This window comes from Hordeum vulgare, chromosome 7H (genome assembly GCF_904849725.1).
Source record: "Hordeum vulgare subsp. vulgare chromosome 7H, MorexV3_pseudomolecules_assembly, whole genome shotgun sequence".
Taxonomy (NCBI): Eukaryota; Viridiplantae; Streptophyta; class Magnoliopsida; order Poales; family Poaceae; genus Hordeum; species Hordeum vulgare.
The window spans coordinates 541,076,221-541,089,241 of record NC_058524.1 but is presented as its reverse complement, the minus strand read 5'-3'; positions in this window follow the sequence as shown (position 1 = coordinate 541,089,241).

Here is a 13,021-nt window from a genome sequence, read left to right as displayed (position 1 = left end):
TCACCATGATAGGTCTTCGTGTGCGTAGGAAATTTTTTGTTTCCCATGCAACGTTCCCCAACAGTGGCATCATGATCTAGTTTCACGGTAGATGTTATCTCGAGTAGAACACAAAATGTTTTGTGACGGTGATGTTCGATTTTCTGCCCTCCTTAGTATTTTCTCGATTCGGCGGTATTGTTGGATCGAAGTGGCCCGGACCGACATAACTCGTACGCTTACGAGAGACTGGTTTCATCGATTGACATGCAACCTCGTTGCATAAAGATGACTGGCGGGTGTCGCTTTCTCCAACTTTAGTTGAATTGGTTTTAACTGAGGCGGTCCTTGGAGAGGTTAAATAGCAATTTGCACATCTCTGTTGTGGTTTTGCGTAAGTAAGATGCTATCATACTAGATACCCATAGCAGCCAAGTAAAACTTGCAACAACAAATTAGAGGATGTCTAACTTGTTTTTGCATGGTATGCTTTTCATATGATATGGCCAATGACGTGATGTGATATATTGGATGTATGAGATGATCATGTTGTAATAGTTAATATCGACTTGCACGTCGATGCTACGGCAACCGACATGAGCCATAGGGTTGTCTTTAGACTAACGTTTGTGTTTGCAGATGCGTTTACTATATTGCTAGGTCGTAGCTTTAGTAGTAATAGCATAAGTGGCACGACAACCTCGATGGCGACACGTTGATGGAGATCATGGTGTGGCGCCGGTGACAAGAAGATCGTGCCAGTGCTTTGGTGATGGAGATCAAGAAGCACAAGATGATGGCCATATCATGTCACTTATGAATTGCATGTGATGTTAATCCTTTTATGCACCTTATTTTTCTTAGAACGACGGTAGCATTATAAGGTGATCTCTCACTAAAATATCAAGACGAAATTGTGTTCTCCCCGACTATGCACCATTTCTACAGTTCGTCGTTTCGAGACACCACGTGATGATCGGGTGTGATAGACTCAACGTTCACATACAACGGGTGCAAAACAGTTGCACACACGGAACACTCCGTTTAAGCTTGACGAGTCTAGCATGTGCAGACATGGCCTTGGAACACAAGAGACCGAAAGGTCGAGCATGAATCGTATAGTTGATATGATTAGCATAGAGATGCTTACCACTGAAACTATTCTCAACTCACATGATGATCGGACTTGAGTTAATGAATTTGGATCATGAACCACTCAAATGACTAGAGAGATGTAATTTTTGAGTGGGAGTTTAGCAAGTACTTTGATTAGTTAAACTCTAATTATCTTGAACACAGCCTAAGTCCTTGTAATCTTAAGTTGCTCCTGCAAGCTGGGAAGAAGGATTATGTCCTTAATGCTGCCCTAGGAGATGAACCACCCGCTACGGCTGACCAAGATGTTAAGAACGCTTGGTTAACACGTAAGGAGGACTACTTAGTAGTTCAATGTGTAGTCTTGTATGGCTTAGAGCCGGGACTTCAACGTCGCGTTGAGCGTCATGGAGCATTTGAGATGTTCCAAGAGTTGAAGTTTATCTTTCAGAAGAACGCCCGGATCGAGAGGTATAATACCTCCGTTAAATTCTATCCTTGCAAGATGGAGGAGAATTCGTCTGTCAGTGAACATGTGCTCAAAATGTCTGGGTACTGAAACCGTCTAGCTGAGCTGGGGATTGAACTCCTGCAAGAGGCTATCACTCATAGAATTCTTCAATCACTGCCACCAAGCTACAAGACCTTTGTGTTGAACTATAACATGCAAGGGATGAACAAGTCACCCGGCGAGTTATTCGTGATGCTGAAAGTCGCAGAGTGAGAACTCCGGAAAGAGCATCAGATGTTGATGGTCAATAAGACCACCAGTTTCAAGAGAAACGACAAAGGCAAGAAGGGTAACTCCAAGAAGAGCGGCAAGCCTGTTGCCAATGCGACGAAGAAACCCAAGGCTGGAACTAAGCCTGAAACAGAGTGTTATTATTGCAAGGGACCGCGTCAGTGGAAGCGCAACTGCCCCAAGTATCTGGCTGCTAAGAAGGCGGCCAAGGAAAAATCAGGTATATTCGATATACATGTTATTGATGTGTACTTAACCAACTCTCGTAGTAGTGCCTGGGTATTCGATACCGGTTTTGTTGCTCATATTTGCAACTCGAAACAGGAACTGCGGAATAAACGAAGGCTCGCGAAAGATGAAGTGACTATGAGCATGGGAAATGGTTCCAAGGTTGATGCAATCGCTGTCGGCACAGTTTCACTTCAGTTACCATCGGGATTAGTTATGAACTTAAATAATTGTTATTTAGTGCATGCGTTAAGAATGAACATTATATCTAGATCTTGTTTATTGCGAGACGGTTAATCATTTAAGTCCGAGAATAATGGTTGTTCTATTTCTATGAGTAATATCTTTTATGGTCATGCACCCAATGTGAGAGTATTGTTCATATTGAATCTTGATAGCGATGATAGACATATACATAACATTGAGACCAAAAGAGTTAGAGTTAACAATGATAGCGCCATGTTTTTGTGGCACTGCCGCTTATGTCATATGGGTGTAAAGCGCATGAAGAAACTCCATTCCAATGGACTTTTGGAGTCACTTGACTTTGATTCACTTGACACGTGCGAACCATGCCTCATGGAAAGATGACTAAGACTCCGTTCTCCGGAACAATGGAGCGTGCAAGTGACTTGTTGGATATCATACATACCGATGTGTGCGGTCCGATGAGTGTGGAGGTATGCGACGGATATCGTAATTTCTCACATTCACTGACGATTTGAGTAGATATGGTTATGTCTACTTGATGAAGCGTAAGTCTGAAACATTTGAGAAGTTCAAGCAATTTTAGAGTGAAGTTGGAAATTATCATAACAAGAAGATCAAGTTCCTACGGTCTGATCGTGGGGGTGAATATTTGAGTTTTGAGTTTGGTGCTCACTTAAGACAATGTGGAATTGTTTCACAGTTGACACCGCCTGGAACACCACAGCGTAATGGTGTGTCCGAACGTCATAATCGTACTTTATTAGATATGGTGCGATCTATGATGTCTCTTACCGATTTGCCGTTATCGTTTTGGGGTTATGCATTAGAGAGAGCTGCATTCACTTTAAATAGGGCACACTCAAAATCCGTTGAGACGACACCATACGAACTGTGGTATGGAAAAAGACCAAAGTTGTCGTTTCTTAAAGTTTGGGGATGTGATGTTTATGTCAAAAAGATTCAGCCTGAAAAGCTGGAACCCAAAGCAGGAAAGTGTGTCTTCATAGGTTACCCAAAAGAGACAATTGGGTATACCTTCTATCTCAAATTCGAGGGCAAAGTGTTTGTTGCTAAAAACAGAGTTTTTCTTGAGAAGGAGTTTCTCTCGAAAGAATTGAGTGGGAGGAAGATAGAACTTAATGAGGTTGTCGAACCTCTAATCCCTCTGGATGGTGGCGCAGGGCAAGGGAAAACCCTTGTCATTGCGACGCCGGTTGAGCAGGAAGTTGATGATGATGATCACGAAACTTTGGATCAAGTTCCTACCGGACCTCACAGGTCGACAAGATCATGTACTGCTCGTGAGTGGTACGGTAATCCTGTCTTATCAATTATGTTGTTAGACAACAATGAACCTGCAAATTATGAAGAAGCAATGGTGAGCCCAGATTCCAACAAATGGCTGGAGGCCATGAAGTCCGAGATAGGATCCATGTACGAGAACAAAGTGTGGACTTTGGAAGTACTACCTGAAGGCCGCAAGGCTATTCAGAACAAATGGATCTTTAAGAAGAAGTACTACCTGAAGGCCTGAAGGCCGCAAGGCTATCCAAAGAATGCTAACAAAGTGTAAAAGCTCCAGCGATCAAATTATGGATTAGTGCAAGCATATTGGATTTGGGATAAACGCTTTGATGAGGTGATCAAAGCATTTGGGTTTATACAAGTGGTTGGAGATTCTTGTGTTTACAAGAAAGTGAGTGGGAGCTCTGTGGCATTTCTAATATTATATGTGGATAACATATTGCTGATTGGAAACAACATGAAGTTTTTGGAAAGCATAAAGGATTACTTGAATAAAAGTTTCTCTATGAAGGACCTAGGAGAAGCTGCTTACATTCTAGGCATTAAGATCTTTAGGGATAGATCGAAACGCCTGATAGGACTTTCACAAAGCACATACCTGACTCCATGACAACAGACCATCCCCTGCAACGGCACCAGAAGAATGGTTCTAGCACTCCCCGACAACGAAACTAGAAGAATGTTGTTGACGACCCACCAGCGCGTGGGATCGCAACAGTTTTTGAGGGTAGAGTATTCGACCCAAATTTGTTGATACGCCAATAGGAGGTGAGAGGATACTCTCAAGTATTAGCAGCTGAATGGGTCAGATTCAACCGCACCTGAAAGATTAGTATTTGCAAGCAAAGAGACATCAGCTAAGTAGTATGATAACAATGGTGTCAGAAACGATCTGTTGACGGCAGACTATTCCTAATGATTGTATCAATGGCGCCAGAAGTTGCCCGTTCACGGAAATTGTCTGTTCTCATCAACGACCAGCGAATCAAAATTGTAGCACGTAGCAGCAGTGTAACGAGTAATAGCAGTGGCAAGGAATAGCAGTAGTGACAGCAGTAGCAAGTAGCAACAGTAACAAGCGACATTAGTAACAGCAGTAGCAGCAGAGCAAGACAAGTAACATCAGTAGTTGGACAAACTCATAGGCAATGGGTCGGTGATTTGTTTGGATGATATTCATCATGCAACAGTTATAACACAGAGAGATATGTGGCTATCTCCCGTTCGTCAATGTGATGTAGGCATGCATTCCGTGTGTCGTCATACGTGCTTAGGGAAAAGAACTTGCATGACATCTATTGTCCATCCCTCCCGTGGCAGCGGGGTCCAAAAGGAAACTACGGGATATTAAGGTTCTCCTTTTAATAAAGAACCGGACCAACGCATTAGCACTTGGTGAACACATGAACTCCTCAAACTATGGTCATCACCGGGAGTGGTTCCGGTTATTGTCACTCCGGGGTTGCCGGATCATAACACATAGTAGGTAACTACAAATTGCAAGATCGGATCTAAAATACACATATATTGGTGACAACATAATAATTTCAAATCTGAAATCATGGCACTCGGGCCCTAGTGACAAGCATTAAGCATGGCAAAATAGTAGCAACATCAATCTCAGAACATAGTGGATACTAGGGATCAATCCCCGTCAAAACTAACTCGATTACATGATAGATCTCATCCTACTCATCACCGCCCAGCGAGTCTACGAATAGATTACTCACGAAGGATGAAGAGCTTCATGGAATTGGAGAGGCAAGAAGGTTAATGATGACGATGGCGACGATTTCCCCTCTCCGGAGCCCAAAACGCACTCCAGATCTGCCCTCCAGATGAAGAACACGATGTGGCGGTGCCTCCGTATTGTAAACGCGACGAAATCTTCTCTCTTGATTTTTTCTGGGACGAAAGTGAACTTATACAGCTAAGATTGGGGGCGGCAGAGCCACGTGGGCCCCACAAGCTTGCTAGCCGCCACCAGGGGGTGGCGACTACAGGGCTTGTGGCCCACTGGCCCACCCCCTCAGGTCGATCTTTGCGCAGGTATTTTTCATATTTTGCAGAAATATTCTCCGTAAATTTTCAGGACGTTCTGAGAACTTTCATTTCTGCACAAAAACAACACCAAGGCAATTCTGCAAAAAATAGCGTGAGTCCAGGTTAGTTCCATTCAAATCATGCAAATTAGAGTCCAAAACAAGGGCAAAAGAGTTTGGAAAAGTAGATACGATGGAGACGTATCGACTCCCCCAAGCTTAAAACCTTGCTTGTCCTCAAGCAACTCAGTTAACAAACTGAGAGAGAAAGAAAAACTTTGACAAACTCTGTTTGATCTTGTTGTTGCAACTATTTCTAACTCATAACCAGAATTTCAGCAAGATCACAAGTTAACCACATAAGCAAGTGACACAAAGGTCTCACGGTAAACTAATATCACTGGCATAATGAGCTAACGAGCAAATAATAATGAGTTTCAAATACCAACACTTCAATCAAAACAAGCATGAAGCAATATGAATAGGTGGTATCTCGCTAGCTCTTTCTGAGAACGCAAAACATAAATACAGAGCACTTCCAAAGATCAAGGGCTGACTAAACATTGTAATTCATAGCAACGAAGATCTGGTCATAGTCATACTCAATATCAATCAAAAGCAAAGCATAAAAATGACAGAGGTGCTCTCTAATTGGTGCTTATATAAGAGGAATATGACTCAACAGGAAAATAAATAGACAGGCCCTTCGCAGAGGGAAGCATTGATTTGCAGAGGTGCCAGAGCTCAAGCTTTCAAAACAGAGATAATAATTTTGGGTGGCATGCTTTCATTGTCAACGCAATGACCAAGAGTTCTCAATATCTTCCATGCTACTCATGCTATAGGCGGTTCCCAAACAGAAAAGTAAAGTTTTAACTCCCCCACCACCAATCAATCACACTCCACGGCTAGCCGAATCCTCGGGTACCGTCCATACTAATATCAATCCGGGGGGAGTCTTGTTTACAGTTATGTTTTCGATTTAAGCGTGGAACTGGGCATTCCAATTACCGGGCCCTTTCTCGTGAATGACAATGAATAAACACATGTCGAGGATGACACGCCTAACATGGAAGATATCAATAGCCCTCTGTCACCACATGAGCGGTTCGGGCATGCAAAACAGATTATTTCTTGAAGGTTTAGAGAAAGGCACATGCAAATTTACTTGGAACGGCAGGTAGATACCGCAAATAGGTAGGTATGGTGGACTCTCATGGAAAAACTTTTGGGTTTATGGAAGTGGATGCACAAGCAGTATTCCGCTTAGTACAAGTGAAGGCTAGCAAAAGACTGGGAAGTGACCAACTAGAGAGCGACAACAGTCATCAAGATACAATGAGTTTGACTAACATTGAATGCAAGCATGAACAAGATATAAATCACCATGAACACGAACATCATAGAGGCTATGTTGATTTTGTTTCAACTACATGCATGAACATGCGCCAAGTCAAGCCACTTGAATCATTCAAAGGAGAATATCATCCTATCATACTACATCATAGTCATCTCAAAATCTATGTTGGCATTGAAGATAAACCATTATAAGCTCTCAGCTAGTTAAGCATGGCATTAGAAACTATGATCTCTAAGTTGTCATTGCAAACATGGTTCTCTCACAACAAAGCTGAATCTGGGATGACAAGCTAGTCATATTTACAAAAACAAAATAGATAGAGTTCATACCAGCTTTTCCTGTCTCAGTCACTTCATCATATATCATCATTATTGCCTTTCATTTGCACAATCGAACGATGTGAACGAAAATAAGAGTGCTCGTGCAATGGACTAAGCTGAGTCTGCACGCAAACACAAAGGAGAAGACAAAGTAATATGGCTCTTTGAAAGCTAAGCAGGTATGCATGCAAGAACCACTAAACGTTGTAACCAATATCTTCTACCTTGACCCAAAGAAAAAGAAAACTATTTACACGGGAAAGCTCCCAACAAGCAAAAGAAGAAAGAAAAATCTTTTTGGGTTTTCTCAAAAGGACACAAAACAAGAAAACAAGAAAGCGAAAATAAACTAGCATGGATAATACAGTGGCAAAGTGTAAACACCGGCTAACAAAGTGAAAGCATAAGCATGAATGTAAGGTCGGTGAGAACACGTACTCCCCCAAGCTTAGGCTTTTGGCCTAGCTTGGTCTACTCCCAAGGATGGTCCTAGCGAAACCCAAAATCATAATGGGTGTTATACGGGAGTGCTGCAGCCACTGCCTGAATAGCTGCCTCACGTAGTCGAGCAGCCGTCGCCTCCCTCTCATACTCCTCTGCCTCTCCTATGGTTATGTAGTATCTTCGTTTTACCTGAAAGTCAAAGAAAGCCGGAGCAGGAAGGGTAATATGGAAAACACGTTGCCAGTTAAATATCAAGCGGTATAAGAGGGATCCATGATCCCTCTCAAGGAATTGGTATCCTGTTAGAGCGACACGATCAAGGTAGGCTGTACGGAGAGGAGGGTCTTCTGAACGATGGATACTCCAAGAAAATCTACTAAGCGTGTAGCATAAATTCCACCAAAGAAATCCCCCTCAATGGCATTATTATAAAGCCTCCTTGCTATTATAGTTCCCATATTGAAGCTCCTATCACCTGTTACTGCGCTTTTAAGGATACTAAGGTCGGAAGCTCATAGGTGACAATGTGCACCCTTGCCGTTAATGCACCTACCTATGAAGAGGGCAAAGTAGTGCAAGGCAGGGAAATGGATGCTTCCCATGGTGGCTTGCGTGATATCTCTGGTTTCTCCAACAGTTATACTGGAGACAAAGTCCTTGACCGAAGACTTAGAAGGATCATTAATACTACCCTCATCGGGTATCTTGTAAATCCTATTGAAATCCTCCAAATCCATGGCGTAGGATTTATCGTACAGATCAAACAAGTGTATCAAACTCATCCTTGAAACCTGCTTCGATCATGAACTCATCGGAAGGCCATTCACATGGTTGTACCGGTGCGTCCCTTAGTTGATAAGGTTCGGGCTCCCAAAAAGAAAGACGGGGACCCTTCTTACTTGAGGAACCACCATGAAACTTCCTCCTGAACATAATTTCCTTTTGCTGAATTTTTTTAAAGTTCAAGAGAAAAGTGAATGAAGACCAGCCACACCTTGTAGCAGCTACTCCTACTAGTGCCTAGAGACCGTATCACGCGCTAAAACTACTTGGGACCAGCTAAAATCAACATTTCTAGCTCAAGAACAGGGTCACCAAGGTAGAAAGAATACGCGAAGGATAAAGCACTAGAGCAAAAACTAATTGGACCAATGGAGGAGTCACTTACCAAGGAGTAATTTCCCCAAAGCGGTTCGGAGAATGGTGCTTTGAGCAAGGAGATCGAAAATCACAGCCAAATGAGCAAGATCACGGGTTTGAGCTACGATTTTTTTTCTGGAGGTGGAAGAAGAGGATGGGAGCTGGAATGAGTGGAGGTGGTCCCTGTGGGCCCCACAAGCTTGCTAGCCGCCACCAGGGGGGCGGCGGCTGCAGGGCTTGTGGCCCACTGGTCTGGCCCCCAGGCCAGCTCTCAGGCCCAGTAATTTTCAAATATTCCAGAAAAAATCATATTAAATTTTCAGGACCATCGGAGAACTATTATTTTCGGGGTATTTTTCTCCGGGACGCAAAAACAGAAAACAGGAAAAACTAAACTAAATCTATCATTTTTCTTCTAAGCAACAGAAAGTGAAAGCTTAAAACAGAGGTATGTGACTCTTTGATTCATCCATTTCATGGTTATCAAAAGAAATCCATCAATGGGATCAAATCCTCATGACAAAACCTTCTCGAATCGCAAGAGAGAACGGAGAATTTTCGAATAGCCACTAAGTCACCTCAATGGGGATATGTATCTCCCCAACAAGCAAATCATACTTCATCTTGACACGATGAATAGGGCATTCAAAGCTCCCAATAAGAATCGATGAAGTCTTTTCGATAGCATTGATGCAATGTACTTGATATCGTTTCTTCGGAAAGTGCACTGTGTGCTCATTACCGTTGACATGGAAAGTGACATTACCTTTGTTGCAATCTATAACAGCCCCTGCAGTGTTTAAAAAGGGTCTTCCGAGGATGACAGCCATGGCATCTTCCTCAGGAATATCCAAGATAACAAAGTCTGTTAAGATAGTGGTGTTAGCAACCACAACATGCACATCCTCGCAAATGCCGATAGGGAAAGTAGTTGATTTGTCGGCCATTTGCAGAGAAATTTTGGTGGGTGTCAACTTATCCAATTCAAGTCTACGATAAAGAGAGAGAGGCATAACACTAACACCGGCTCCAAGGTCACATAAGTGTTTGAAATATGCCCTAGAGGCAATAATATATATGGTTATTACTATAATTCCTGTATCAAGATAATCGTTTATTATCCATGCTATAACTGTATTGAATGAAGACTTATATACATGTGTGGATACATAGACAAAACACTGTCCCTAGCAAGCCTCTAGTTGGCTAGCCAGTTGATCAAAGATAGAGAGGGTCTTCTGACTATGTACAAGGTGTTGTTGCTTGATAACCGGATCACGTCATTAGGAGAATCACGTGATGGACTAGACCCAAACTAATAGACGTAGCATGTTGATCGTGTCATTTTGTTGCTACTGTTTTCTGCGTGTCTAGTATTTGTTCCTATGACCATGAGATCATATAACTCACTGACACCGGAGGAATGCTTTGTGTGTATCAAACGTCGCAACGTAACTGGGTGACTATAAAGATGCTCTAGGTATCTCGGAAGGTGTTCGTTGAGTTAGTATGGATCGAGACTGGGATTTGTCACTCCGTGTGACGGAGAGGTATCTTGGGGCCCACTCGGTAATACAACATCACACACAAGCCTTGCAAGCAATGTAACTTAGTGTAAGTTGCGGGATCTTGCATTACGGAACGAGTAAAGAGACTTGCCGGTAAACGAGATTGAAATAGGTATGCGGATGCTGACGATCGAATCTCGGGCAAGTAACATGCCGAAGGACAAAGGGAATGGCATACGGGATTATATGAATCCTTGGCACTGAGGTTCAAATGATAAGATCTTCGTAGAATATGTGGGATCCAATATGGGCATCGAGGTCCCGCCATTGGATATTGACTGAGGAGTCACTCGGGTCATGTCTACATAGTTCTCGAACCCGCAGGGTTTGCACACTTAAGGTTCGACGTTGTTTTATGCGTATTTGAGTTATATGGTTGGTTACCGAATGTTGTTCGGAGTCCCGGATGAGATCACGGACGTCACGAGGGTTTGCAGAATAGTCCGGAAACGAAGATTGATATATAGGATGACCTCATTTGATTACCGGAAGGTTTTCGGAGTTACTCGGAATGTACCGGGAATGACGAATGGGTTCGGAGTGTTCACCGGGGGGGGGGGGCAGCCGACCCCGGGGAAGCCCATATGCCTTGGGGGTGGTGCACCAGACCTTGGTGGGCTGGTGGGACAGCCCAAGAAGGCCCTATGCACCATAGATAGAAAATCAAAGAGAAAAGAAAAAAGGAGGTGGGAAGGGAAAGAAGGACTCCACCTTCCAATCCTAGTTGGACTAGGATTGGAGGAGGACTCCTCCTCCCCTTGGTGCGCAGCCCTTGGGGCTCCTTGAGCCTCAAGGCAAGCCTCCCCTCCCTCCTCCTATATATATGGAGCTATTAGGGCTGATTTGAGACGACTTTTCAAAGGCAGCCCGACCACATACCTCCACGGTTTTACCTCTAGATCGCGTTTCTGCGGAGCTCGGGCGGAGCCCTGCTGAGATTAAGTCACCACCAACCTTCGGAGCGCCGTCATGCTTCCGGAGAACTCATCTACCTCTCCGTCTCTCTTGCTGGATCAAGAAGGCCGAGATCATCGTCGAGCTGTACGTGTGCTGAGCGCGGAGGTGTCGTCCGTTCGACACTAGATCGTGGGACGGATCGCGGGACGATTCGTGGGACGGTTCGCGGGGCGGATTGAGGGACGTGAGGACGTTCCACTACGTCAACCTCGTTCACTAACGCTTCTGCTGTGCGATCTACGAGGGTACGTAGATCGGAAATCCCCTCTCGTAGATGGACATCACCATGATAGGTCTTCGTGCGTGTAGGAAATTTTTTGTTTCCCATGCGACGTTCCCCAACAGTGGCATCATGAGCTAGGTTCATGCGTAGATGTAATCTCGACTAGAACACAAAAGTTTATGTGGGCGGTGATCGCGTCTTGCTGCCCTCCTTAGTCTTTTCTTGATTCCGCGGTATTGTTGGATCGAAGCGGCTTGGACCGACATTACTCATATGCTTACGAGAGACTAGTTTCATCGCTACGAGTAACTCCGTTGCTCAAAGATGACTGGCGGGTGTCGGTTCTCCAACTTTAGTTGAATCAGAATTGACTGAGGAGGTCCTTGGATGAGGTTAAATAGCAATTCATATATCTCCGTTGTGGCGTTTGCGTAAGTAAGATGCGATCCTACTAAATACCCATGGTCACCACGTAAAACATGCAACAACAATTAGAGGACGTCTAACTTGTTTTTGCAGGGTATGCTTGTGATGTGATATGGCCAACGATGTGATGTGATATATTGGATGTATGAGATGATCATGTTGTAATAGATAATATCGACTTGCACGTCGATGGTACGGCAACCGGCAGGAGCCATAGGGTTGTCTTTAAACTAACGTTTGTGCTTGCAGATGCGTTTACTATATTGCTAGGATGTAGCTTTAGTAGTAATAGCATGAGTAGCACGACAACCCCGATGGAGACACGTTGATGGAGATCATGGTGTGGCGCCGGTGACAAAGAAGATCGTGCCGGTGCTTTGGTGATGGAGATCAAGAAGCACGTGATGATGGTCATATCATGTCACTTATGAATCGCACGTGATGTTAATCCTTTTATGCACCTTATTTTGCTTAGAACGACGGTAGCATTATGAGGTGATCTCTCACTAAAATTTTAAGACGAAATTGTGTTCTCCCTGACTGTGCACCGTTGCTACAGTTCGTTGTTTCGAGAAACCACGTGATGATCGGGTGTGATAGACTCAACATTCACATACAACGGGTGCAAAACAGTTGCACACGCGGAACACTTGGGTTAAGCTTGACGAGCCTAGCATGTGCAGACATGGCCTCGGAACACATTAGACCGAAAGTTCGATCATGAATCATATAGTTGATATGATTAGCATAGGGATGCTTACCACTGAAACTATACTCAACTCACGTGATGATCGGACTTGAGCTAGTGTAAGTGGGTCATGAACCACTCAAATGACTAGAGAGATTTATTTTTTGAGTGGGAGTTTAGCAAGTAATTTGATTAAGTTAAACTCTAATTATCTTGAACATAGTCTAAGTCCACTTTGAATATATTTGTGTTGTAGATCATGGCTCACGCGACAGTCATCCTGAATTTTAATAC